This window comes from Lathamus discolor, unplaced genomic scaffold (assembly GCF_037157495.1).
Source record: "Lathamus discolor isolate bLatDis1 unplaced genomic scaffold, bLatDis1.hap1 Scaffold_160, whole genome shotgun sequence".
In the NCBI taxonomy this organism is placed as follows: domain Eukaryota; kingdom Metazoa; phylum Chordata; class Aves; order Psittaciformes; family Psittacidae; genus Lathamus; species Lathamus discolor.
This window is the reverse complement of record NW_027069189.1, coordinates 58,585-84,077: the sequence shown is the minus strand read 5'-3', so window position 1 is coordinate 84,077 and position 25,493 is coordinate 58,585. Positions and strand designations below refer to the sequence as shown.

Below are 25,493 nucleotides of genomic sequence, written 5' to 3'. Positions count from 1 at the left end.
AGCTGGAAACTTGGACAACAACGCCGGACGCTTTCTGGGACGTTCAAGCGTTTAATAAGAGACAGTGGAAGGTTTCTGGGAGTTCCCAGAGGAGCACGTGCAGCAGCATCACTCAACGCCCGAGAGGAAGGTCTTTCTGGAGTGCCAGTGCCAGCAGCACCCGCGGTGCACCAACCCTGCGCTATGGATCCACGGTCTGTGGGGGGCTTCGCGGACTCTGCCTGGGCGTCCCTTTTCCAGAAGTACCCTCGGCTGCTGCTCTTGCTGAAGCCCTGGGTGTGTCGGGAGATGCAGCGGCTCTTTGGGGTGAAGGGCATGAAGGCGTACATGCTGACACACATGATCCTGGACGCGCTGCCCGTCTACGGCCTGGATGAAAGCATCCTGGTTGAGGTGCTGCGCCCCGACCTGCGGGACCACACGTCGGAGTTCGTGCGAAGGCTCCTCGAGGCCACAGAGAAGGAGTGCGCGGCCCAAGCGCTGAAACTCCTGATCCGAGAGGACTCCCGTGCTGCCGGCGGCTTGGGGAAGAGCCACGGAGCCAGAGAGTGCTGGGCTGAGTTCAGCTGGTGGCGGGAGGGCAGCCCTGTGGCCAGCACCAGCTGGAAGGCCTGCCAGGAGCGATGCAAGGGCAAGCTGGTGGTGAGAACCACCTCCTCTGGCAGCCAGCACAGAGGCGAGTGGATCGTGACGACCAGAGTGACCCGCTCTGACCGCCCCGGGGGCTGGGAGCTGAGCCCCGAGCCCAGCCCCAGGCCCGCTGCCTGCACGCTGGGGACCCCCGTGCCCAGAGCAGCCCCCTCCAGCAGCGCGGACGCGGCGGACGCAGACGCGCTCCCGAGCACCTCGAGCGCTGCCGTGCAGGGGGGTCCTGCCTGCGGCCCCGCTCCCACCCCAGCGGAGCAGGAAGTTGCGCAGCAGGAGCCAGGACAGGCTGTGCCTGGGCCCTCTGCTCCCCGCCAGGGCAGGGCCAGCTCCAAGCGCGGGCCCCGCTGCACTCGCAAGAGGCAGACCAGCAGCTCTGAAGACTCCGCTGCACTCACCAAGAAGCTGCCCCATCAGTGATGCTCCAAGGCGACACCAGCACTGGCCAAAGGAGCCGGGCCAGCAGCAGGGCCACTCGCTGACCCTGCCGGACCAGGAGGCTCCATCTTTCACCCAGAAACCTTCCTCTGTCTCTTATTAAATGCTTGAGCATCCCAGAAAGTGGCTGGTGTTGTTGTCCAAGTTTCCAGCTGAGGATGAAGCATCATCCTACCCTACAGCCCCCCCTTCTCACACACTTCATCCTTCCCGAGGGTGCTTTAACACAGGGCCTTCTCTTGGATGGTGCCTCTGTTGGTGCCTCAGTTCGAGAGATAGCAGCTGGAAGACTTCTGTGTCCTTTAAGAGAGGAAATAAGAAAGAAAATAAAATGAAGCTGCTCCTTTCACAGGGGGGAGGAAGCTGTGACTTGTGCAGTTGCAATCTTGCCCCAGGAAGTTTTTTCCTCTCTCTGTGACTTTTCCCAGCTGGAGTTGATTTAATCAGTTCTGCTTGTCCCAAGGACTTGCAGCAGTGGTGTTATGCTGTTTGCATTTTGCAGAAGGGGAGAGCTCTGTCTGGACACTGTCTTCAAGGAAGCCATGCCGTTAGAGTATCTTCTATGTAGCCCAATTCAGAGACCCACAAGATCAGGGCTTTTCAGGAACAAATGGCACACAGAGTATTAACAGACTGCCCCTATGTCATGTGGTGCTGTTCAGCCTGCCTCAGTGTGGGAAGCATCGCTGCCAGCAGCTCACAGAGCCTGGGCAGGTTGTGGGTGCCCAAGAGCCAGCAGTTCCTGGCTTCCCTCCCTCCTCCTTCACAGCCTCCTCTCAGGCCCCCAGGGGCAGGCATTATGTCCCCTCCCGTGTCTGGAGAGGACTTTCAGAAGTGTCCCTGTGTCCCCTCAGCTCCCCCCTGCCATTCTAACCAGCAAGTGTTGAACAAAAAGCTCAGGAACCTGAGCAGAGCTTTGGCAGAACCAAGCTACCCAACCGAAAAGCTGCCTCCCATAGCTTCCCTCTGCCCAGGCACGCTTCCTGCCTAGGGTTTCATTGTCCCTGCTCGGGGCACCTCTGACACAGCTGGCCTCCAGGTACAGGGCCCTGGCTCTTCAAGCCTCTGGGTGCTGCCTTGGCAGCTGTGTTGCCCTGCGTGCCCAGCACTGTGCTTCCTTCTCCTCTTCCCTCCTCTCCTCTCCACCCTCCACAACAGAGCTGTGCAGCCATGGCAGGGCACACTGCCAGAGACCAGAAGGGGCAGGGACCATCAAGAGCAGGGCTGCTGCCGAGCTGCTATAGCAAAGCCTTGGGACAGGGCTGCCCTTCAGTAGGACTGAAACTCCTCTGTCCTGCAGTGGCCTTGCCCTGCCCCACCAAAGCTCACCCACCGCTTAGTGCGCATTTCACAGCCACCAAGGAAAGACCCACAGTGTCAGACACAGTGCTTTGCATAGAGGTCTTTACTGATCAGAAGGAAGCACTGCTGGTAACAGCCTGGCTGGATGGCGCTGCTGCTTGTGATCCTGGAGGAGGCTTTTCTGGACATCAGTCTTGGGAGCCTCTGTGCCTCAGAGGCTTTCCTGGATCCCACTGTTGTGCATTGGATCTGCTCCCCAGAGCTGAGGAACTGAATAGAAAACTCTGTAGCCTTGCGTGCAGAGAGAGGTTAGGGTGCAGAGCAACACTACAGTTCTAGTCAGGACACATGCGGTGAGATCTGCTTCTGGCTGGAGAGATCAGAGCCATGGTGCCTGGGATGCGATCCCAGCCTGCAGTGCTCCACACCATGAGAGCTGTCAGGAGAAGCCCCCCTTGGCCCAGGAGTTGCAAGAAGTCGAAGGAAGAAAGGGCAATGCTAGGCAAGGGATATGTTTGGAGATCTTTACATGAGGGACTCCTCCTCACCACCACAGAAACTGGCTGTTCCACTACTTTCCTGAGGAGGCGGGTTGCTGTTCCTTGCAAAGCCCACTGGGTCCCTGGGGAAAGTCTCCTACCAAAATGAGGAGCAAGTCCCACATCTTGACCGAGACCCTCCTGCCTCTCCGCTCTCCCAGTCATGGCCACCCTATGGTCTCACTCAGCCCCACAGTGCTGACTATGCTTGGGGCTGCAGAGAGGCACCAGGCATTGGGGATTGAGCCGGGACATGAGAAAGGAAAGGATGCTAGCCTTGTCCAGACCCATGGCTCTGGGATTTGCTTCCCCCCACTGCCAGCTGGGCCATCAGCCCCCAGCTGGCCCAGGTCTGTCCTGAAGCTGGTCCACGCTCACCTTTGCACATATGAGTACTGCGAATGGCAAAGACTCAGCCTGTGCTCTGGGCTCTCCTCATCCTCTCCTGGTGTCTTGCCACCACGTGGGAATGCCACGAATGCAGGACCCTGCACAGAGAGAAGAATAGGAGATGTCGTTGGGCAATGGGAAGGTGCCTCGAGCTGGTACAGTCCCACAGAGGACAGTCATCCTCCACGCTCCTATGCCTTAGGGACCTTCCCACCTTGGCTCCCTGGAGGACAGGAATGCTCTTTTCCTAATTATTTTTCACTGCGGCAGTACCTGGACCTCCCACTGCTCTTGCTTTTCATTCCAGGCCTTCGGGGGTGCCACTTTCGCCCTTGTCTTCTGCTGGTACTTCTTGCGCAACAAGTCCCAGAGCTTATGTTTTCCCTCCTCCTCCACACACCTGTAGATCGGCGCCTGCAGGGCCATGGCAATGCAGCAGTGGGCGCTGTCAGTCTCCCCTTGTCCTGGGTTCAGCAGCAGCAGTTATTTTTCTCCTTCTTAGCAGCTGGTGCAGTGCTGTGTTTTTTGGTTTTGGCCTGGGAACAGTGCTGATAACACCGATGTTTTTAGTTGCTGCTCAAATGTTTCGTCTGGACAAGGACTTTCTGAGCCTCATGCTCTGTCAGGGAGGGAAAGCTGGGAGGAAGCTGGGACAGGACACCTGACCCAAACTCACCAGAGAGGTATTCCATACCATAGCACGTCATGCCCAGGATGTAACAGAGAGTTACCCGTAAGGGCTAGGGACGGCAGGGTTGGAGGAGGTATCGGTCGGTGCTCGGCTGGGGGGAGGAGTGGGGTGAGTTATTTGTCAGCTGGTGTTGAGGTGTTGTATTCTTTCCCCTTGTTATTTCCTTTATCATTATTATTATTGATGGTAGCGGTAGTGATTTGTGTTATACCTTAGTTACTAAACTGTTCTTATCTCAACCGGTAGGAGTTGCATTCTTTTCGATTCTCCTCTCCATCCCTCCGGGAGTAGGAGGAGGGCAAGAAGGGGGGAGTGAGAGAGCAACTGTGTGATTTATGGATGACTTTTGTTTAAACCACAATACCCCTGCAGAGGGCTGGGGGAATTTTAGCTCTCCCCCTCCCTCCCGCCCCTTCTTTCCAGCCTCTCCATCAGCCCTGGTTTGCTTGCAGTCACAAAAGTACAGAATCATCAGGGTAGGAAGGGAGCTCTGGAGATCATCACTGCCAGCTCATGTTCTTTTTCTCATCGACCAGCACCCCCAAGTCCTTCTCCGCAGGGCCACTCTGAATCTCTCCTTTGCCCAATCTGTAGCTGTGCCTGGGATTGTTCTGACCCAGGTGTAGGACCTTGCACTTGTCTTGGTTGAACTTCATGAGGTTGGTATCAGCCCACCTCACAAGTGTGTCAAGGTCCCTCTGGATGGCAACCCTTCCCTCTAGCGTATCAACTGGATCACACAGCTTGGTGTCATCGGCAAACTTGCTGAGGGCGCACTCAATCTCACTGCCCATGTCAGTGATGAAGATGTTAAACAAGACCGGTCCCAACACCGATCCCTGCGGGACACCACTCGTTACTGGTCTCCAGCCGGACACTGAGCCGTTGACCACAACTCTTTGCGTGTGGCCATCTAGCCAGTCCTTTATCCACCGAGTGGTCCATCCATCAAATTGATATCTCTCCAATTTAGAGAGAAGGATGTTGTGTAGGACAGTGTCAAACGCTTTGCACAAGTCCAGGTAGATGACATCAGCTGCTTTACCCTTGTCCATCAGTTCTGTAGCCCCATCATAGAAGGCCACCAAATTGGTCAGGCAGGATTTCCCCCTAGTGAAGCCATGCTGGCTGTCACCAAGCACCTTGTTGTTTTTCATGTGCCTTAGCATGCCTTGCAGGAGAATGTGCTCGAAGATTTTGCCAGGCACACAGGTGAGACTGTCTGGTCTGTGATTCCCCGGGTCTTCCATTTTCCCCTTCTTGAAAATGGGGGCTATATTTCCCTTTTTCCAGTTGTCGGGAACTTCACCTGACTGCCATGATTTTTCAAATATGATGGCCAGTGGCTTAGCAACTTCATTCGTCAGCTCCTTCAGGACCCGTAGATGGATTTCATGAGGTCCCATGGACTTGTGCGTGTTCAGATTTTTAAGATGGTCTCGAACCAGATCCTCTCCTACAGTGGGCCCAAGGTCTTCATTCAAGTGGAAAAGGAGAATCTATGGATTATGGAAGGAGGGGCTGGCCGCTTGGGTGGAATATAGGACAGTTGTTAGAGGATGTAGGGAGGCAATTAGGACAGCTAAGGCCTCCTTGGAACTCAATCTTGCTAGTCGGGTTAAGGACAATAGAAAGGGCTTCTTCAAATACATAGCAAATAAAACTAACACAAGAGGCAATATAGGCCCACTGCTGAACGAAGTGGGTGCCCTGGAGACAGAGGATATAAAGAAGGCAGAGGTGCTGAATGCCTTCTTTGCCTCTGTCTTTACTCCTGCAGACTCTCCCCGAGGGCCCCGGATTTCTATAGCCCCAGAAGGAGTCAGGACAAAGGAGGAGTTTGCTTTGGTAGATGAGGATTGGGTTAGGGATCAGCTATGCAAACTGGACATCTGTAAATCGATGGGTCCGGATGGAATGCACCCACGGGTGCTGAGGGAGCTGGCGGAGGTCATTGCTAGGCCACTTTCCATCATCTTTGGTAAGTCGTGGGAAATGGGCGAGGTGCCTGAGGATTGGCGGATGGCAAAGGTCACACCAATCTATAAGAAGGCAAGAAGGAGGACCCGGGTAATTATAGACCGGTCAGCCTTACCTCCATCCCTGGAAAGATGATGGAACAACTTATTCTTGACTCCATCACTAGGCATATCAAGGATGAGGGGGTCATTAAGAACAGCCAACATGGTTTTATGAGGGGGAAGTCATGTATGACCAACCTTATAGCCTTCTATGAGGAAGTGACTAGGTGGAGGGATGATGGTAGAGCGGTAGATGTGGTTTTTCTTGATTTCAGTAAGGCATTTGATACTGTCTCCCACAGCATCCTCATAGATAAGCTGAGGAAGTGTGGGCTTGACGATCAAGTAGTGAGGTGGATCGAGAACTGGTTGAAAGGAAGAAGGCAGAGAGTTGTGGTCAATGGCGCAGAATCTAGCTGGAGGTCTGTGACTAGTGGAGTTCCTCAGGGGTCGGTGCTGGGACCGGTGCTGTTTAATATTTTCATCAATGACCTGGATGAGGGAACTGAGTGCACCCTCAGCAAGTTTGCTGATGACACAAAACTGGGAGGAGTGGCTGACACACCAGAGGACTGTGCTGCCATTCAGCGAGACCTGGACAGGCTGGAGAGTTGGGAGGGGAGAAACTTGATGAAATTTAACAAGGGCAAGTGTAGAGTCTTGCATCTGGGGAAGAACAACCCCATGTACCAGTACAGGTTGGGGGTTGACCTGCTGGAAAGTAGTGAACGGGAAAGGGACCTGGGGGTCCTGGTGGATAGGAGGACGACCATGAGCCAGCAATGTGCTCTTGTGGCCAAGAAGGCAAATGGCATCTTAGGGTGCATTAGAAAGGGTGTGGTTAGTAGGTCAAGAGAGGTTCTCCTCCCCCTCTACTCAGCCTTGGTGAGGCCGCATCTGGAATATTGCGTCCAGTTCTGGGCCCCTCTGTTCAAGAAGGACAGGGAATTGCTTGAAGGAGTCCAGCGCAGAGCCACAAAGATGATTAAGGGAGTGGAACATCTCCCTTATGAGGAGAGGCTGAGGGAGCTGGGTCTCTTTAGCTTGCAAAAGAGGAGACTGAGGGGTGACCTCATCAATGTTTACAAATATGTGAAGGGTAGGTGTCAGGATGATGGAGCTAGGCTTTTTTCAGTGATATCCAGTGATAGGACAAGGGGCAATGGGTGTAAACTGGAACATAGGAAGTTCCACGTTAACATCAGGAAGAACTTCTTTACTGTAAGAGTGACAGAGCACTGGAACAGGTTGCCCAGGGGGGTTGTGGAGTCTCCTACACTGGAGATATTCAAGGCCCGCCTGGACAAGTTCCTGTGTGATGTACTGTAGGTTACCCTGCTCTTGCAGGGGGGTTGGACTAGATGATCTTTTTAGGTCCCTTCCAACCCTTGGGATTCTGTGATTCTGTGATTCTGTGATTCTCACAGTCCCTGAGTCTACCTTCTAAGACCTGGGTGGTGCAGTCAGAGCCTTTGCCAGTGAAGACCGAGGCAAAGAAGTCATTCAGAACCTAAGCCATCTCCAAATCCTGTGCAGCCAGTTCTCCCGAGAGCTTCCTCAGGGGGGCTGTGTTGTCGCTAGTCTGGTTTTTGTTTGCTATGTACCTGTAGAATCCCTTCCTGTTATCCTTAACATCCCTAGCCAAGTTTAATTCTAGGTGCACGCAGGCACCTTGGTAAAGCTACTCAGCATTTGCAGGAGAAAGTGTCCCACGATTACACAGAGCCTCCCGGGTCTGCTAATGTGAATTTGGCAGAAAATGGTCTACCACTGTCCTCTCAGAAGGCAGAAAATCTCATTATTCAAATGAAGCAGTCTCTCTTGTCTGTTTGTCTCAGCAGGTAGCGTGTCACCTTCTGCCAAATCAGTAAATAGAAGTACTTGCTTCCATCAGAGCACAGTATCAGTAAGACAGACACGGAAGACATCTTCATGAAGCACTTGGCAAATAATGTGATGTTGGGACCACGAGTGCTTCATTAATTACTACAAAGCTTGTTAAATGGTAGACTCTGTTCAGAGCTGACAGCAGCAGCCATGATCCCATGGGCCTTCAGGTCACTGCTCAGCTGTGACTGAAAACTTTCATCAGAGATCATGAAAATGTTTGGAGTGTTGTAGCTCAAATGCACCCAAGAGGGAGGTTAAAAACTACTGATCCCACTTTGGCAGAAGAGTACATGCTTTTCACCTTTTCTTATCCTGCACCCCAGGTTTTGCTGGAGATAGATCTTTGGCTTGAGCTGTTGCAGCTGGTCTTAAAATTATAGAATGGTTTGGGCTGGAAGGGACCTTAAAGCTCAGCCAGTTCCAACCCCCTGCCATCGGCAGGGACACTTTTCACTAAAACACCAGGTTGCTACAAGCCCCATCCAAACTGTCTTCTGGAGTTAGAACAAAGATCAGACTGCAAGAGAAGCTCACACATGAAAAAGGCAATTTACAAGCTCAGTCTCCTGCTGTCAGAAACATTTGCACTAGTTATCGCCCGTGTCCCCAACACACAGCTCTTCTTCCGCTGCACGTGCAAGAGGTTCTGTATTATATCCTCTTCCTTTTCAGAAGTAATCCCACTCTAAGAGATACAGAAAAATTGAACTGTAGAAAAAGAGATGAGAAAGAGCATGGGGAGATGACGGTTAAAATCAAATGGAAGCCGAGTGGGCTTTTTCATTGTCAGCACAGAGCTGATCAATGAGCGATAAAACGCAATTAAAACACAAGTCTGCACTCAAATGTTTCACTAGGGAGGTATTTTGTCCAACTCTTACCTAATCTCATCTGGGAACTGTGCATTTGTAACCAGGAAAGTAGAGATGCTGTGCTGGTGCAGGAGCCTCTCAAACCGGTTGATCTTCAGGTATCTGATGGGCTCTCCCATCAGTGACAGTGCTCAGTGCTTTGCAGTCATTGCTTCGTCAAAGCGAGCTGCTTGTACTTCTGAGAAGCCTGCAAATACAGGGAAAACCAGGCTTAAATCAAGAACAAAGGGAAAACACCAGGAGCTCAACTGCAGCATCCGTGTGAAAATGCTGTCTGCAGGTTTAACCGACCTGAGCCACATGTGTTGCACCCATCAGAGGGCAGGGGAGAGGCAACTACTCCTCCTGGAGTCCTCAGTACAGGAAAGACATGAACCTGTTGGAGAGGGTCCAGAAGACAGCCACAAAAATTATCGGAGGGCTGAAGCAGCTCTGCTCCGGAGACAGGATGAGAGAGTTGGGCTTGTTCAACCTGGAGAAGGCTCCAGGGAGACCTTATTGCAGCCTTTCAGTTCTTAAAAGGGGCCTGTAAGTAAGATGGGCAGAGACTTTTTAGCAGGGCCTGCTGCCACAGGATGAGGGGTGATGGGTTCAAGCTAAATGAGGGAGATTCAGGCTGGATGAGAGAAGGAAATTTTGTACAATGAGGGTGTGAAAACCCTGGCACAGGTTGCCCAGAGAGGTGCCGGACGCACCCATCAGAATGGTGGCATTCAAGGCTAGGTGGGATGTGGTTCTGCCAAGCCAATCTAGTTGAAGATGTTCCTGCTCATTGCAGGGAGATTGGACAAGATGTGTTTTGAAGGCCACTTCAAACCCAAACCATTTTGTGATTCTATACCAGGCCACATGTTCAGATACGAAATCAGCTGACTACAGGAAAGCTTTTGTTCCAAATATGTCCCTGCGCATTTCTTTGACATGCCTCGATGTACTCACATAATATCAGGGGGCTTAGATTGGGGATTGGTCTGTTTTAAAGAAACCAAAGCCTTGATTTTGAAGACAGGTCCTCAGCTCACCTTGTATTGCCTAGAAGCTGGAGCTCAGGCAGTACAGAAAATTACAGGCTATGCTGCAAAGCCGAGATAAAAAGAGGTGTTGGCAGATATTGCTTCAGCCTCACGTAGAAGAGCTGCTTTATGATCAGAGCAGAGCTCGGTGCATGATAACGCAGCCAGACTCAGCCCTGAAGAAGTGACAGGACTAATGGTTAATGCTGCAGAAACCTGACAGTACTAAATGAGAACTTCATTTGAAAAGAAAGCAGCATCTCAACCACACACCGAGATTAAAGGATAACTTTCCTTTTCCTGAAGCTACTCCGAGCTGGCTTTGAATTTAATTAATTTCTCTCCCTTAGCATCTTGCCACTGGACGATGACAATCACCATGTGCCAGCTTTCGAAGCAGACAGAAAGTAATTCCAAAAGCATGTAGAGTTTGAGGGTCACTTTCTCAAAGCAGTTGACTTCAAATGTAGCATACGGGACATACACACACTGCAGAGAGGGCAGAGGTTTTGTAGGAGTCATTTGACTACACAAATCGGAAGACGGACAGATAAGCTCAGATCTCAGAGCATGCAGCCAAGCCTCCTTTGATCAGCACAGCTCCTCTGCAGAGCTGATTCCACCTGCTCTCCTACTTCTGTGTTTTCACTTGGGGAAAAGAAAGCAGCATCTGGCACATCTGCCTAGAGAGGCTGGTGGGTGACTTTGGGTACCAGCCATCACAAGTGCCTGGATGACTGGGGAGACAAGAAACTGGTTTTACCCTCTCTTACAGCAACAACACACAGGTAGCCTTAGGATTTCCTAGGTCAGGTCACGCATTTTTGTTTGGGGTTTCGCTTTTCCCAAGTGGAACCAGGGCTGTATTATCACACACTGCCCATCTCATAACTTTGAATTATGTTTCCACTCTGTGTGTGCCCTTCACGAGGGCACAGAGATTCACCAGCCACTACCTACAAAATGCATCCATCAAATAAGCTACTTCCCACCCTTCCACCCTAGCACCTATCAGCACCATTTCTGATGCTTTGGAGGCAGCAGAGTCCGGAGCAAGGCGGGATGCTCACTGCCCTGCAAAGCGCAGCTGCGGGCTGCACAAGGGGTTTCATTTGCCATTCTAGTGAACCATGTCCACAGCCCTCTCCTCGGGGTGTGATGGCCATGGTGGGATTCGTACTGCTGAAGAGTTGAAGAGCATGAAGAAGCATGTCCCAGTTCCTTCCTTCACTGTGAGGAGGGCGCCTCGCTGGCCGGTGCCTGGCGCCTGGCGCCCACAAAGCTTTTCATTTTCATTCTTCATTTGAAATTCTCATTTTGTTTCTTTTCTCATTTATTTTTCTCTACAAAGCTCAGCTGCTGTCTGAGACAAGGGCCAGGGCTCAGCAGCATGGCCTTGGTGGCTTGCAGGGGGAGATGGTGCAGGGTGGGGGACCAGATCCAGTCCTGCATTCGTCATCACTCAGCGCAGGCAGCCAGTCTCCTAGGAAACTATGGGAAGGACTCGGTGCAGTCACAGACTCCATGTTTTCCCCATTTTCCACTCTCCAGACCTGAGGCTGTTGGGGGTGGGGTGTCAGGGTTCCTCTGAAGATGATAAAATGACAATCTGTGAACTTCTGCAGGGAATTTTCAGTGATGATTACAATGAGACAAATTCAGACATAGCCTAGGTGTGTAGCTGTTTCTCTACCTGCTCTCCTGGAAGGATGCAATCAGGATTTAGTGTTTCTGAAGACACTTACAAATACAGCCTAAAACTCAGGTGAGATAATAACATGTATATTCAACTTCTGGGTGGAGTTTTGTTGGTGGTTTGTTTGTTTGTTTTTGTTTTAAACAAAATGACTTGTTTTAATAGATTGTTCTCTTTCACAGACTAATTGACAGTGCTGAAAGGGCAGCTTTAAGACTTGACCAAAGAGTCTGGTTCACCCTAAAGTAGAGGCATAGCTTATAAACTGGTACCATGCAAATGGGTGCTGAATACAGAGCATGAGGGTGAACTGAAGAGCTTCACTCAAGAGAACTGTGGGGACACAACCTGTCATCTGAAAGGGTTCCCACAGCATCTCTCTGCTATCCCAATGAATGAGATAGGCTCGTGAAAGGCACAGACCAAAGAGCAAACTGAGATCAAATAAGAGGTGCTTGCAAATGATAAGTCTGTGTGCTGCTGATACCTTGAAATCAAGTGATGATAGCCTTTTAAGTAATGTAAGGAAAAAAAACACTTGCATTATGAAGAGGTGGCTGCTAATGCCATGAGGCCTGGAACAGGCACTGGCACAGTGATACTGGGATGCCCTACCCATCTATCTGTGTGTACCCTTAATGGAGAGGGACACCACCTACCCTGTGCTCATCCCAGACCCATGGACTGCAGTCATTAGTTCAGTCCTTGCTTCAGGGTCAGATGAGAGGGTTTTGTTCCTTATCCTGCTCCAGCTTCCCTGAGCAAAAACAGAGCTTCTGGTAGGCACCCCCATACACTGTCCTCACAGCATTTCCATACCTTAGCATTCTTTTCCCCTTTCTTAGCCTTCTTTTTTCCACCATCTTTGTATCAACCTTTCTCCTCCCAATTTCCCCCCATGTAAACAACTCAAACCATAACTTTTTTTCCCACCTGCTCCTAGTTTTGCTTCATCCATTCCCAAATATGTGATTTCTGATCCTCTTACCTAAGCAATTTTGCCATTATATGGTATTACAGATGGTTACCTGGGTGTTGTTCGCCTTACAATATTCTACTCCCCCAAAGGTTCACAATACTCCCCTCCAATTATCTGTGGAGTCTGATGTTTTCTCAAACACCTCCCGCTTAACCACCTGTGAGATTCAGCCACCCCTCACAACTATAACTTTTTCTGGCTTCCCACACAGCTACTTGTTATGTTCAGAAGTTTCTGGTGTCTTGTTCAGCAGATTTCCACCTCCTGCTCAACAACTTACCCTGAGCCAGGGCCTCCTCAGCAGCCATAACAATATGCCCACAGCAACTGATGTGAGCTGTTCTGGTCTAGTCCATTTCCCACTGCTTGAAGAAGGCTCACAGTTCGGATGAGCTGTGATGGTGGCTGGCTGAAATCCTGAAGAACTTTTCTTCTATTCAGCTCTCAGGTTAAGCATGTATCCTTGCAAGTTGGCTGATAATGGGAAAGCCATCTCATCGCCTCCTTAGTTTACAGAAGTAATTGTAAGACATATTTTGATATCAGTGATCTTGTTAGTCGTTGACTTGTCTGGTGGTTGGTTGTGATGGGTTTGTAACCTTCAGTTCTCTGGAGAGATGGACCATTTGTTTCCTTGTGGTTGAGGTTTTGAATTTCTTCTATTCTCTGCAGGCATACATAGACCGCAATGTCTTCCACATATTTATGATGAGCCTTTGTAACATCACAAACCATCCTATCTGGCTGCACAGCAAACAAAACAACATGCACTTGTGAAATACACTTGGTTTAGTTCTATCCCTCATTTACAGCAATAACGAAAAAAGGCAAAACACATGTATTTATGACTGATATCATAGCAGTTACCAGAAGAGGGTATATTTTTCTGAATTTATAAATCCCCGAACACTGCCCACTCATTGCTTCTGCTTGCACAGTCCTCCTGTGGATTATAGTTAAACAACACTTCTCACTCAGGCTGATATCCATGGTGAATGCCTTTCAGTAACACGTTCTTGAAACAAACTTTTCCCTAACAATCTAGAAAACAGAGGTAGCCAAGTGAACAGTACATTCTGATTAACAGTGAGAAAAAGCCAACACAGAGAAATCAAACTTATGAGGTGACAAATGCTATGCTTAATTGTGAAAGAGATTCTCTCAGATCTTTGGTATGGCCTCCTGCTGCTGTGCAGCAGGTAAATGGCATGGACATCCACTCTGATTTCCCTTTACTAATTTAGCTCTGTTTCTGATATATTGTCATAATTTTCTTTCTTCCTCAGTAGTTTTACTTTTTAAGGAAGGACAGCTAAACAAGCATTGCTGCATCCCTTATTCTCAGGCTTTTCTATTTCTAGCTTCGCTCACTGCACTCCTTTGTGCCTTAGATAAATATTCCAGCCTCTCTTGTGTCCTAGTTAGACATAATAAAAGCACCAAGTAAAGATATCTTCATATCTGGCACTAAAATGACTCATTCAAGAAGCGTATCGCTAAGTCAAATCATGCAATCTGGTGTTGTGTTAAAGGGGCTCATGATAATTGTGTGAGGAAAAATCCACCATCTATGCTAAAATTGTCTAACCCAAAGACACATTTTTACACACACACAAAAAAAGTGTCAGCTATCTGTCGCATCTGCCTCTCAGTGCACTCCACAAATGACACGAGACACGGAACTCCTTCCCTTTCATTGCTGGTAGAACACTCCACACCCAACCCTCCCAGAGGGCTCATCAGCTCTATTGTTTGACCTAATTCCAAGTTTTCTTTTTCCCAGATTTTCTTGATGTATTGACATACAGTTCCTTGTCGGCAGTCAGACAAATCTACACTTTGAAACTCTGCATCCTTCTTAGTCTTCCAAGTATATAGGAAAAGTGGCATAACAGAACTAGAGTGTTCCCCATGCTCACTGAACACAGGACAAGAATCACAGAATCATAGAATCACAGAATAGTTAGGGTTGGAAAGGACCTCAAGATCATCTAGTTGCAACCCCCTTGCCATGGGGGACATGAGGGACACCTCACACTAAACCATCCTACTCAAGGCTTCATCCAACCTGGCCTTGAACACTGCCAGGGATGGAGCACTCACAACCTCCCTGGGCAACCGATTCCAGTGTCTCACCACCCTAACAGGAAAGAATTTCCTCCTTATATCCAATCTAAACTTCCCCTGTTTAAGTTTTAACCCACTACCCCTCGTCCTGTCACTACAATCCCTGACGAAGAGACCCTCCCCAGCATCCCTATAGGCCCCCTTCAGATACTGGAAGGCTGCTATGAGGTTTCAACGCAGCCTTCTCTTCTCCAGGCTGAACAGCCCCAACTTCCTCAGCCTATCTTCATACGGGAGGTGCTCCAGTCCCCTGATCATCCTTGTGGCCCACCTCTGGACTTGTTCCAGCAGTTCCATGTCCTTTTTATGTTGAGGACACCAACAGAAGAAGCAACAGTCTTATTTGCTTTGCAGCAAACGGTATTTAGAAGTCTGACAGGTTCATGGCAGAAGATTAAAATCAGACATCTAATTTCCATTTACCTTAATATAGTGGACGGAATGCTGTGGTAAGACAGAGGTTGATCACTTGTGGTATCACGCATCCCTGCATTAACAGACAGAGGAAGAGACAAACAATTCAGCATTTTAACAGCTTCACCTATTTGATTTTATCTGCTGAGGCAAATCTATCAACAGCCCCTAGTTTAACAATTAAGGTGAGATGTAGCAGTAAATACAGCCAAACTTTGGAATAATTTGCCAAAGATATTAGCAGAAAATATATCTTAAAACCTCTTTAAGAACCAGGTTAGGTGAATATTAGTCAGGAGTCTTTGATCCCATATATAAGACACGCAAGGGAAGACAGGGTTTGTCTTTCCAGTAAACTCACAGTCCCCCTTTCCCCTTCTACTTCCTGTGACCTTCTGAACAAATTATTTCATCTTGAAAAATTATCATATAATATCTGAGCTACCAAAGAGGTCTACAACAAGCAATGAACAGAAGAAACAAACCAATATGTCCCGAATGTTTAATTAAGGGCTAAGACTCTTTCCCTAACTCTGGCATTGTTTCTTTAGACCAGCTTCAAGACACGAGGACCTCTGTTTTACCTTTTGAATGTAAGGGGTACCTTGAGGGTACTCCTCGATGAAGAAAGTCCAATATTAAGAACTGAACATGAATATTTAATCCAGGTTTTCCATTCTTATACATTGTTCCTGACCAAAACAAAATAAAGGAGGACTTGTTTGAAAAATCATGGCAGTCAAGTGAAGTTCCCGACAACTGGAAAAAGGGTAATATAACCCCCATTTTCAAGAATGGGAAAATGGATGACCCAGGGCATTACAGACCAGTCAGTCTCCCCTCTGTGCCTGGCAAAATCTTCGAGCAGATTCTCCTGGAAAGCACGCTAAGGCACATGAAAAACAACAGGGTGCTTGATGACAAGCCAGCATAGCTTCACTAAGCAAGAGTACTCCCTCAGCCACAGCAAGAACGGCTTTGAGCATTTGCAAGTGAGCACAAAGATGAATACTGGAACCTTCAACTGAGTAATCTGTGAACAAGCAAACACCCCAACAGCAAGAAAACCTCGTTAGAAGTAGCTTCTAGAGTCAACAGAAACTCAAGCTCCATACCCACTCCAGTTAAGCAGAAAAGCCTGAAGCAAAAAGCAGACAACGGTTGAAGCACGACAGCTGAGAGATGGGGATCTTGGCAATCCATTACCCCTCAGGACTGCCAGAGGAAGTGTCCTGATCAAGAGCAAATCTCATGGCATGTATTTTCAGGAAGTGGCCCCAAAATGGGGAAGGCCCCGGAGAAGCTCTCTCGGAAGTGAGACTTTTATTCCTGGAACAGAAACCTTTGTGACTTTGCCATAACCAGATGGAAGGAAGTCTCCATCCACACGTATCTCCCTGCACGGCAGAGTAACAGAATGTCCCTCACATTATGCTGAGGCAGCAGGTACTAGCTGCCAGCCAAAGGAAGGATGCTATTCAAGCAGACCTGCAGCTCAGCCTCCACAGGGCGAATCTTGCACTGTCTTTCCTTTGTAAAGTCAATGCGGAGGGATTTGGACATACATAACAGCATCTGAAAACCCAAATGCATGCAGACACGTAATAAGGGAAGACTTCTGCTGCTATCCAGCCACCTCAGTCTGCAAGGGTACTGCACATCTGTGAAATACAAGTGGCTAAATGATCCTACCAACATCCCATTTTCCTGTAGTTCAACATCAGCCAGAATCCTCATGGATAAAACAATTCCCAGATCACAACTCTAAAAATACATCTGCAGGGCTCCAGAGGGCTTGAAGGTTGCTTCCCTGAGCTATAACATCCCTGCTGTGCTGGAGGGAAAGCTTTACAGCAGCTCATTAAACCACAACTCCATCTGCTGCACAGTTCTGCCAACGTTTGTTTGATTTGGGAAACTTCCTTTAATTCACCATAAAGATTGATTCCCAAAGGAAACAAAAGAAAACTAACAATGTGCCTGTCTCCAGCCAAAAGTCACCCCCTTAGAGTTGAAAATTGGGCCATACAGTCACACTTTTACTCCTTTCTTCTGTGCTACAGTAACCAGAACTAAAATTCAGGTAAATGTGATTAAAGCAGCAAACCGAAGCCCCACTTGCCAAAATCACAGGCCAGAAAGTCTGAAGTAATTCCTACCTTGTGGCCCCAAAATGGGGACCTTTTGTCCTACCTTGACTCCATCACTAGGCATATCAAGGATGAGGGGGTCATTAAGAACAGCCAACATGGTTTTATGAGGGGGAAGTCATGTATGACCAACCTTATAGCCTTCTATGAGGAAGTGACTAGGTGGAGGGATGATGGTAGAGCGGTAGATGTAGTTTTTCTTGATTTCAGTAAGGCATTTGATACTGTCTCCCACAGCATCCTCATAGATAAGCTAAAGAAGTGTGGGCTTGACGATCAAGTAGTGAGGTGGATCGAGAACTGGTTGAAAGGAAGAAGGCAGAGAGTTGTGGTCGATGGCGCAGAATCTAGCTGGAGGTCTGTGACTAGTGGAGTTCCTCAGGGGTCAGTGCTGGGACCGGTGCTGTTTAATATTTTCATCAATGACCTGGATGAGGGAACTGAGTGCACCATCAGCAAGTTTGCTGATGACACAAAACTGGGAGGAGTGGCTGACACACCAGAAGGCTGTGCTGCCATTCAGCGAGACCTGGACAGGCTGGAGAGTTGGGAGGGGAGAAACTTGATGAAATTTAACAAAGGGCAAGTGTAGAGTCTTGCATCTGGGGAAGAACAACCCCATGTACCAGTACAGGTTGGGGGTTGACCTGCTGGAAAGTAGCGAAGGGGAAAGGGACCTGGGGGTCCTGGTGGATAGGAGGATGACCATGAGCCAGCAATGTGCTCTTGCGGCCAAGAAGGCAAATGGCATCTTAGGGTGCATTAGAAAGGGTGTGGTTAGTAGGTCAAGAGAGGTTCTCCTCCCCCTCTACTCAGCCTTGGTGAGGCCGCATCTGGAATATTGCGTCCAGTTCTGGGCCCCTCTGTTCAAGAAGGACAGGGAATTGCTTGAAGGAGTCCAGCACAGAGCCACAAAGATGATTAAGGGAGTGGAACATCTCCCTTATGAGGAGAGGCTGAGGGAGCTGGGTCTCTTTAGCTTGGAGAAGAGGAGACTGAGGGGTGACCTCATCAATGTTTACAAATATGTAAAGGGTAGGTGTCAGGATGATGGAGCTAGGCTTTTTTCAGTGATATCCAGTGATAGGACAAGGGGCAATGGGTGTAAACTGGAGCATAGGAAGTTCCACGTTAACATCAGGAAGAACTTCTTTACTGTAAGAGTGACAGAGCACTGGAACAGGTTGCCCAGGGGGGTTGTGGAGTCTCCTACACTGGAGATATTCAAGGCCCGCCTGGACAAGTTCCTGTGTGATGTACTGTAGGTTACCCTGCTCTTGTGGGGGGGTTGGACTAGATGATCTTTTGAGGTCCCTTCCAACCCTTGGGATTCTGTGATTCTGTGATTCTGTGGGGGACACAGCCCAGTTCCATGCACACAACCACACCAGCTGCTTTGCCAGCAAAGCCTTGTGCTTCACACCTAGGCTTCTCCTGCATGTTTGTTCACAGCAGACGATACATAACACTTCTCTTCCTTTAAAACCTACCAACCCATCCTTGTTTGGGCACTGCTGATGGGTCACTGGGACCAGCCCAACTGAGCTGGGTCAGACTGACCCCTACACAGGGAGCACAGATCCAGCCCCAGGCTGCCACCAGACACTGGCAAAGGCTCTGCCAGTGGCAAAGAGGAACATCATTTCCTTGTGCAAAAGCTTCACTGCATTATTACAAGAAAATGTTTTTCACAATTACATTGAAAAAAACCCAGATGGTTTGGAACACATGTTAGTACTCCATGCAACACAGAAACAGTTCAATGCCGTGTTATAGTATCCACCTCCTTCTGTAGAGCTGAGAGAATGCTACTTCTATTCTCTTAGTGCCACTCTCTTCTGTTGAGAAAGCTTTTTGGAAAGATTGCATCATCTCATCTGCACATCCACAGCACCTACCAAAATGCAATTTCCATCTCATGCCAAGCCTCTGCAACCCAACAGCAAGAGAGGGATGTCAGAAGAGCACCTCTGACACACGAACAAGGACAGGGGAATACTGTGCCTGCTTTGGCAACGCAAGTATCAGCAAAGGAAGCAAAATTGTGGCTCACCTTGTAACAGGAAAGAAACAGCAGCTCCCACTGTCCAAAGCTGCTCTTCACACAGAGCAGGGGGACACTGGACAAGGTGAGGATATGTTGGCACTTGAGAGCCACCTACAAACTGCACTGACCACTGCAAGCAAGAACCTGGAGAGCTGCTGCAGCTGCAGGCCCAGCCTGTGGGGCTTGTCCCACAGAACACGAGTGCAGCCAAACACAAGGTCCAGCCTGAGATTACCTTTAAAGTAACTTTTCCTTTTTCCACCCTTATTTATCAGGGATTCCCAAGTCCTACCCAGATAAGGCAAGTCTCAAGAGCTCTTGTAATATTATTTATGAATTATAATCCTTTTCAATAGAAAAGATTTAGAGAAGAAAGATTTGAAGGAAAGGGTGAAGTGTCCCTGTGATAAATCCAGATTTTAATGCTAGAACTAGTTGCCAAGCAATTAAAGGATATTTATCAAAGCTTGTTTTAAAATGTAGGCTCACACTGAATTCTGAGCCACAGCAGCAGAGGTCAAAGCCCAGCCCAGCCAAATGATCTGCTGCAGATGAAAGCAGTGCTCCTATAGGAATCTTTCACACATTAAAAGTTCCAGGAAGTTTTTGGAGAGCTCTAAACCTCTATATCAGTTTTAGTTGATTTTAAATCTGACAGTTAAGTACCCCAGCCTCATGCAGGTAGCTTAAAATACAGCTAACAATTCTTGGAGACTCCAAGAAGTTTCTGCCTGCAACTCAAAGTTGCAGACAACCCTTTTTCTGTAAGCCTTATACCTTAAGCACCTTATATCTTAACACTCACTGCCTCATTTCAAATAGAACTTCACCAGAAGTTTCGTCATCCAGTGTCAGCAAGGTTTGATCTTCCACAGCCCTCACATGCTCACAAAGGGGGTGATGGACACTCCCAGTGCTGGTGAACAGTTTCCCATTCAATGGCTTTTCAGGCAAGAGAGCCAAAGGGGATCAGGAAACATCCCCCGTGGCAAATGCACACAAAAGGAAACAAACCTCTTGACCATATATTGTTTCCTGTAAACCCCATCTCATTCTTGCTCTCTCTCACACACAGACACACACACACACCCTTTTTTATTTACATTGCAAATGTGACTCTCAGCATCACTAAACTTTTTGTTTGGGAAACCAAGAACATTAATCTCAAAACTGTGTCAAGAGAATATGCCCATTTGATTGCTTCCCAGCCCATCAACAGAAAATTAAGGTATTATCATCACTATTACTCATGCCTGCAGTTTAGAAATACAAAGGTTAATAAAGCCATTTCATTCCCTGGGAACAAGTCTAGATTGATCTGTCTTTCCAGTCCATCAGTCTCCCAGCTGTGGGAGATAATCCACTTGAAGAAACGGTATCCCTGTGATTAACAGCAGTCCTGCAGGCCACAGACACACCCATTAGATTTCATATTTGGTCTGATAAATACATTTCAGGGGAGTAACTTTGGAAGACAGGGAAAACGTGCCACAACTGTAGAAGTCCACTTAGTTACTAAATTCACTAAGAACCACCACTGCCTTCTCCTGGTGCATAAAAGCCATTTGGAGAATAGGTTCTAGGCCTAGAAATAAGCAGCTGGAAGACAGGGAAAACGTGCCACAACTGTAGAAGTCCACTTAGTTACTAAATTCACTAAGAACCACCACTGCCTTCTCCTGGTGCATAAAAGCCATTTGGAGATGTCATGGTTTAAACCAATCCACACAGGTCGTCCACTCACACCCCCCCCCGGACCCTCCCCCCTCCCGGAGGGATGGGGAGGAGAATCAGGAGAATGTAACTCCCACTGGTTGAGATAAGAACAGCCCGGTAACTAAGGTATAACACAAATCACTGCTGCTACCGCCAATGATAATATTGATAAGAAAAAATAACAAGAGAATACGATACCACCGCCAAATGAGTTCGACCCCCCCGAAGAGAGAGAGCCTGCCCTTCTGGGTAACTCCCAGTTACCCCTCCGGGCATGACGTGCTGTGGTATGGAATACCTCTGGCTAGTTTGGGTCAGGTGTCCTGTCTCTGCTTCCTCCCGGCCTCCCTCGTCCCCAGCAGAGCATGAGACTCACAGAGTCCTTGGCCAGAATAAACATTACTTAGCAACAATTAAAAACAATCGGTGTTATCAGCTCTCTGCCCAGGCTGGAAGTCAAAACACAGAGCTTGCACCAGTTACTAAGACGGAGCAAAACGGCTCCTGGTAAACCCAGGACAGAAGAATAGGTTCTAGGCCTAGAAATAAGCAGCTGGAAGGGTGGTAAATGCAGAGAAAGCCCAGACCTTCACCTACCTACTTCTGCATCATCCATCTCTGCCTGGCACCACAGCCTTGGGTCACCAGGCATCCAACAGAAGCAGCTTCAGACCTCCCCAGGCCTCCTTCAGGCCACAGTCCTATTACCCACTGGTGAACTTCCACCCCCAGCTATTCCCCCTCATGAAACCACAGGCATTATCTGCACTCACATCAAAGTCTGGGTCCAGCTCAGAACCCTGACCAGAATCATCTGCAACTATATCCCCTGCAGCAAGTTCCAAAAGTTGAATTAGTTGGCAAACAAAGGACTGGCTTTTAGCAGCTCTGAAGCAGTCCCCACCACACAGTACGTGATTTGGTAAACCGAGGGTGGGATTTACTTTTGTATCAGCCACCATTTTATATATTTGAATGATTTCCTGTTGCCACCCAACCTCCTGCCAATTTTTGTGCTCACTCAGTGTGCAAAAGGCACCAGCACCTTCAACTGTGCACCTACACCTTCAGAAGCTCTTTGAAACTCCACCTCTTTCCTAAGACAGAGTAGCTCCCTGAGAGTAGTTCCTAAGTAGAATAGTGATGACTGACAGGAAAAGAGCTTCTGGCATTCACCTTGAACTACTGAAGTCATCTGCCTGACCCAAATGACTGCAAGAACCCAGCATCTGTCTCAAGCCCTTTGATGATAACCTTGTGAAGTGCAGTGAAGCATAAGGAAAAAAGCAGTAGAACAGAATTCAGCCTTGATTTCCATCAGGTCAGGCAACAGGAGATGGATGCAAAATTAAATTAAGATCACCTGCAGAGATGTGAGGAAACATTTATTAAATAAAACTCCACAGCTTCACTCTGACAGCCCATAAAAAGCAGAACAACAAGGAATTCTGACCATCTGTGACTGTACATCTCTCTCATCCACAAGTGATTCTCACTAGAGGCACTACTTGTCCGCAGAAGAGATCAAAGCTGCACCCTAAGTTGCTGCAAATTAACCATATTGCACAGGCAGAACACCTGCTATTCCATCTCCTATATGCAGAGGAGTTAACAAACAACACTGACATCCACAAAATCTGTGCTCAAAACTGTTTAGGAACATTTCAAACCCAAGTAACTTTGCGTATGAAGAAGCACCTGATAGAACCCTGAAGTGCACCAGTTCTCTTTAAACTTGTTAGCTTGTGTGTGGGTAGTTCAGCTACAAAAACCCAAAGCATTGCCTGCGCTGGGAGGGATTACTGCAAGACAACAGATGATGTCAGTGTAAAACAAGCATCAGACTCATTTTACATAGTTCAGCATTCTGCAAGAGGAAACACGGCTCAAGGGACTAGGCAGCTCACGTGGAAAAGAAAACTTCTTGTTGCACAAACTCGCCACTAAAGTGAGGATGTGACTTAAACTGAGATTTAAACAACTAAACCTCCCTGCCTGGGAGCAGGAGAGGCTGATCATGATAAATTACTTTCGTAGATGCAGATCATCCTGCTCTTTCATATCAAGTCTTCAGCATTTATTTTAATTAGAGTAAATAACTGCCCCTATGGGACTGTTTTACAGTTCGAGTGTTTGCATAAACCTGCTGCGGGTCAACGGGCACATTCCCTGGGAGATTCAACACCCAGACACAGTCATTCCTCCTCCAGCTAATGAAGGACAGCCAGCAGTTCGGGCTCCTCAGGATGTATGTACAGACCTATCTTTTGCCATTACCCCACTCAAGAGAGCTGAGGACTTACATGAAGTCACCCCTGGAAGCCCTTTCACCTCTACCTGCTCTGCTTACAGAAGCATGAAACCAGCAATGTAGATTACAGCTAGACTCATCAGCCATGCAGAACAGGAATAGAAAGGCCAGGAACAAGAACGATATAATTTAAAGCTTCTCAGGATTTCACCATTTGCAGAGACAAGAGGGCAGCATCCAGCTGCCATGGCAGAATAACCGCTTGTCATCAGATCAGAAACCACAGCTCATTGCTGCAGACGAATGTCTTTGTGTGGCAGCACTTCTCACTGACCACTGGTGGCAAGTACACACAGGCAGGAGAGGAGAAAGGACCACAGCACAGCCACACAGGGAGAAATTGAGCCCTTCTCCCTCCAATCGGTTCGTCTTCTCGTGCAAGCTGTAGTGAACCAGATCCATACAAGCTCAGGCGCAGGAGCTCTCACACAGCAGCCTGCCTTGCCCCACATCACTGGAGCTACTCTCCTCACAGAGCTTATTACAAGCAGTGGGGAGGATTTTACCTCCTTTCCCCTTCCTAAGGTCAGGAACAGAGATCCCATGCTCTCTTCCAGAGCACGCAGCCTCCTGTGATCCAAGGCCTGGAGTTTCAGGAAAAAGCTGTGAGAAGTCCACAGTGTAGAGCCATGCAAGAGGACAAGGAAGGTGCAGTTACAGACAGAGGTAGGTTTGTTGAGGAAGGGGTGGAGAGCAGCTCAAGGATGCACAGGGAAAGACCCAACCACAGAAAGATTGCTAAGGGGGAAATAGTCAGCAGCCTGCAACACAGTCATCCCAGGTCTCTCCTGGGCACACCCTTCCCCTCCCAACTGCCAGCTGCTCAGCCAGCAAAAAGTGTGGGGAACACAGGAAGGTTTAGCCTAGTACCTATGTGTATTCTCACTCCTTCCTCTGTGCTAACCAGATAAAGGAGTCCAATGTATTCTGTTGGCAGACTGCACACAGAAAATGAAACATGAACAGACCCACACAGGAAGGGAGACAGCAACACCCTGGCATAACACAGAATTATGGTTGTCTTTGCCAGGCTCAGCATAGGTCACATCAAGCTCCCACGGGCAGATCCAGTAACAAGATTTCTGTTTAGACACTGGACTGTGAATCACAGCAACAGAGATGGATATTCAGATCTGAACAGTGGAAGTCATTTTCCCTCTGACTCACAATAAAAGGTTACCACTGCAGTATTTGCTCAGTGAACAAGTCCCAGTTAGCAAGGAAGTAAATCCAACACACATCTAAGTATAGTCTTGCCTGGGGACAGGTTCTCCAATAGCTCCTATTTTACTCTCCCTTTAACTAGATCCAACCAATTCAAATCCAGCAAGTGTATTTTAATCAATTCAGCTGATCACTGACAAAGACCTGATAGTTCCACACTCACTGTAACAGCGGTACCTTTGCTTCCTTCATATGCCTTGTGATATTGCCAAGATCTTCAACATCAACAACACAATTTGCCCCTCCAGCTTCCTCAGCATCAGCCTCCTCCTCACTACTGATTTCAAACAACTCCTCTGCCTGTGTAAGAGATCGGAGAAAAACTCAAGTGAGAAATGTATCTGAATGTTAAACATTAGATCTTCATCTATGCTAACCAGTGAAATCAGCTCTCACACTCAGCAAAGATACTGAAAAACAAGGAACAGTCTACCAATAACCTGTATAATGTGTACCAGATGCATTTAAACCTGGGGCTTACTTCAGTGTGCATTTAAAAGTCCAGTAGCACAGACTGCCCGAACCTCAGCCCAGCTTTCTTGCCTCTAGATGACTCCCGTTCCCTCGTGCGCCCATTTGATCCAACGACAGGCAATCAGAGAAGTCAGACTCCCGCTGTGTACTGTGATCATCTGGAAGCCTAAAGTCCTTCAATTCTTCCAAGTGCCCATTGGTGTCTGATGAACAGGGAGTAAGAGATCTGCTTTCCAAGTCAAACTCTTCACAGAGCAGAAACATCATCTCCCTTTCTGTACACAGGCAAGGTACAGCAAAAGAGCACTTGCAGAACAGCATTGTCGTGAAAGGAAGACTTCGACGACTCAATATGAGTTAACAGCAAGCTTCATTTATTGGGCTTCTACCTTCGGTTAATATAACAGTAAATATGCAAGTACTAGGCACTTGATTGGTTCTGGCACAAATAAGGCATTGCGTAAGCTCGACATTTTTGCAGCTACACCATGCACCCCCCCACCATCCTCTTTCTCATGCACTTATCGCTTAGCGTCCTTGGCTGTGGTTGGTCA

At 48.3% G+C, this 25,493-nt stretch overlaps 1 long non-coding RNA gene across 3 annotated transcripts; it reads right to left on the bottom strand.

Annotated features, from left to right (window-relative positions):
- Positions 1-2,630: 2,630 nt before the first annotated feature.
- Positions 2,631-24,691, bottom strand: LOC136006372 (uncharacterized). 3 transcript variants are annotated; one of them, XR_010609098.1, is made up of 6 exons: positions 24,643-24,691; positions 15,027-15,090; positions 12,757-13,220; positions 8,798-8,975; positions 3,303-3,412; positions 2,631-2,655 (listed from the first exon to the last, which is right to left on the bottom strand). It is a non-coding gene; the product is annotated as an uncharacterized LOC136006372 (long non-coding RNA). The 3 variants fall into 3 exon arrangements; XR_010609096.1 differs by lacking the exon at positions 2,631-2,655 and having other exon boundaries at positions 3,264-3,412; XR_010609097.1 differs by lacking the exons at positions 2,631-2,655; positions 12,757-13,220 and having other exon boundaries at positions 3,264-3,412.
- Positions 24,692-25,493: the final 802 nt, after the last annotated feature.